The sequence below is a fragment of the Danio rerio genome, chromosome 21, assembly GCF_049306965.1.
Source record: "Danio rerio strain Tuebingen ecotype United States chromosome 21, GRCz12tu, whole genome shotgun sequence".
Taxonomy (NCBI): domain Eukaryota; kingdom Metazoa; phylum Chordata; class Actinopteri; order Cypriniformes; family Danionidae; genus Danio; species Danio rerio.
Genome location: NC_133196.1, coordinates 19,910,001 through 19,912,500, shown reverse-complemented (window position 1 = coordinate 19,912,500; position 2,500 = coordinate 19,910,001). Strand labels below are relative to the sequence as shown.

At 41.2% G+C, this 2,500-nt stretch overlaps 8 non-coding genes across 8 annotated transcripts in view; all 8 read right to left on the bottom strand.

Moving 5' to 3' along the window:
* The window catches only part of trnaa-ugc (transfer RNA alanine (anticodon UGC)), a 72-nt gene extending 50 nt beyond the window's left edge, over nt 1–22 (bottom strand). Inside the window, exon 1 of the tRNA in view lies at nt 1–22. This exon is cut by the window's left edge and continues 50 nt beyond it. This is a non-coding gene — a tRNA (tRNA-Ala).
* Nucleotides 23–233: 211 nt separating this feature from the next.
* Nucleotides 234–305, bottom strand: trnaa-cgc (transfer RNA alanine (anticodon CGC)). The gene has a single exon. It is a non-coding gene; the product is annotated as a tRNA-Ala (tRNA).
* Nucleotides 306–517: 212 nt separating this feature from the next.
* On the bottom strand, nt 518–589 carry trnaa-ugc (transfer RNA alanine (anticodon UGC)). The gene has a single exon. It is a non-coding gene; the product is annotated as a tRNA-Ala (tRNA).
* A 493-nt stretch (nt 590–1,082) lies between these two features.
* On the bottom strand, nt 1,083–1,154 carry trnaa-ugc (transfer RNA alanine (anticodon UGC)). The gene has a single exon. It is a non-coding gene; the product is annotated as a tRNA-Ala (tRNA).
* Nucleotides 1,155–1,366: 212 nt separating this feature from the next.
* Nucleotides 1,367–1,438, bottom strand: trnaa-ugc (transfer RNA alanine (anticodon UGC)). The gene has a single exon. It is a non-coding gene; the product is annotated as a tRNA-Ala (tRNA).
* Nucleotides 1,439–1,932: 494 nt separating this feature from the next.
* trnaa-cgc (transfer RNA alanine (anticodon CGC)) lies at nt 1,933–2,004 on the bottom strand. Its single transcript has one exon. It is a non-coding gene; the product is annotated as a tRNA-Ala (tRNA).
* Nucleotides 2,005–2,212: 208 nt separating this feature from the next.
* On the bottom strand, nt 2,213–2,284 carry trnaa-ugc (transfer RNA alanine (anticodon UGC)). The gene has a single exon. It is a non-coding gene; the product is annotated as a tRNA-Ala (tRNA).
* A 128-nt stretch (nt 2,285–2,412) lies between these two features.
* On the bottom strand, nt 2,413–2,485 carry trnaa-ugc (transfer RNA alanine (anticodon UGC)). Its single transcript has one exon. It is a non-coding gene; the product is annotated as a tRNA-Ala (tRNA).
* Nucleotides 2,486–2,500: the final 15 nt, after the last annotated feature.

Here is a 2,500-nt window from a genome sequence, read left to right as displayed (position 1 = left end):
TCTACCACTGAGCTACATCCCCAGTTGAAAAGGTAATATTTTTCTTTTTATTCCGCCTTTTTCTGTGGTAGACAGAACATCAAAATGTTTATGTCAATTCTGATTGTGCAGAAAAGGCAAACATATTTTAGTGAATGATTCAAGACAAACGGTGACACTGCAACTAAACCCAGGACCATACACCGCTTTCTCAAGCCTGTTTATCGTCTGTGAACAGAATCTCAAAAGGCTCTTGGAGATGCTGGGGATTGAACCCAGGACCTCATACATGCGAAGCATGCGCTTTACCACTGAGCTACATCCCCAGTTGAAAGTTGAATATTTTTCTTTTTTTTTCGGCTTTTTACTGTGGTGGACGGAACGTCAAAATGTTAATGTCAATTCTGATTGTGCAGAAAAGGCAAACATATTTTAGTGAATGATTCAAGACAATAGAAGATGCTGCAACTGAACCTAGGACCATACACCGCTTTCTTAACCCTGTTCATCGTCTATGGACAGAACCTCAAAAGGCTCTTGGAGATGCTTGGGATTTAACCCAGGACCTCATACATGCAAAGCATGCGCTCTACCACTGAGCTACATCCCCAGTTGAAAGGGGAATATTTTTCTTTTTTTTTCACCTTTTTACTGTGGTGGACAGAATGTCAAAATGTTTGTCAATTCTGATTGTGCAGAAAAGGCAAACATATTTTAGTGAATGATTCAAGACAAACGGTGACACTGCAACTAAACCCAGGACCATACACCGCTTTCTCAACCCTGTTTATCGTCTGTGAACAAAACCTCAAAAGGTTCTTGGAGATGCTGGGGATTAACCCCGGGCCTCATACATGCGAAGCATGCCCTCTACCACTGAGCTACATCCCCAGTTGAGAGTTGAATAATTTTCTTTTTATTCCGCTATTTTACTGTGGTGGACAAAATGTCAAAATGTTTATGTCAATTCTGATTGTGCAGAAAAGGCAAACATATTTTAGTGAATGATTCAAGACAATTGAAGATGCTGCAACTCAACCTAGGACCATACACCGCTTTCTTAACCCTGTTCATCGTCTATGGACAGAACCTCAAAAGGCTCTTGGAGATGCTGGGGATTGAACCCAGGACCTCATACATGCAAAGCATGCGCTCTACCACTGAGCTACATCCCCAGATGAAAGGGGAATATTTTTCTTTTTATTCCGCCTTTTTACTGTGGTAGACAGAACATCAAAATGTTTATGTGAATTCTGATTGTGCAGAAAAGGCAAATATATTTTAGTGATCGATTCAAGACTATTGAAGACGCTGCAACTGAACCTAGGACCATAAACTGCTTTCTTAACCCTGTTTATCGTCTGTGGACAGAACCTCGAAAGGCTCTTGGAGATGCTGGGGATTGAACCCAGGACCTCATACATGCAAAGCATGCGCTCTACCACTGAGCTACATCCCCCTGTGAAAACAAACATTTTTTTTTTCTTTTTCCCCTTCTTAGGGTTGTGGACGGAACCTCAAAACAATTAAGTCAATTCTGATTGTGCGGAAAAGGCAAACATATTTTAGTGAATGATTCAAGACAGTTGTAGACGCTGCAACTAAACCTAAGACAATCAAAATCTTTCTTTACCCTGTTTGTCTGTGGACAAAACCTCAAAAGGTTCTTGGAGATGCTGGGGATTGAACCCCGGACCTCATACATGCAAACGCATGTGCTCTACCACTGAGATACATCCCCAGTTGAAAGGGGAATATTTTTCTTTTTTTTTCGCCTTTTTACTGTGGTGGATAGAATGTCAAAATGTTTATGTCAATTCTGATTGTGCAGAAAAGGCAAACATATTTTAGTGAATGATTCAAGACAAACAGTGACACTGCAACTAAACCCAGGACCATACACCGCTTTCTCAACCCTGTTTATCGTCTGTGAACAAAACCTCAAAAGGTTCTTGGAGATGCTGGGGATTGAACCCAGGGCCTCATACATGCGAAGCATGCGCTCTACCACTGAGCTACATCCCCTGTTTAAAGGGGAATATTGTTCTTTTTTTCGCCTTTTTACTGTGGTGGACAGAATGTCAAAAGGTTTGTCAATTCTGATTGTGCAGAAAAGGCAAACATATTTTAGTGAATGAATCAAGACAATTGAAGACGCTGCAACTGAACCTAGGACCATAAACTGCTTTCTTAACCCAGTTTATCGTCTGTGGACAGAACCTTGAAAGGCTCTTGGAGATGCTGGGGATTGAACACAGGACCTCATACATGCAAAGCATGCGCTCTACCACTGAGCTACATCCCCAGTTGAAATTTGAATAATTTTCTTTTTATTCCGCCTTTTTACTGTGGTGGACGGAACGTCAAAATGTTTATGTCAATTCTGATTGTGCAGAAAAGGCAAACATATTTTAGTGAATGATTCAAGACAAACGGTGACGATTGGGGATTGAACCCAGGACCTCATACATGCAAAGCATGCGCTCTACCACTGAGCTACATCCCCAGTTGAAAGTTGAAT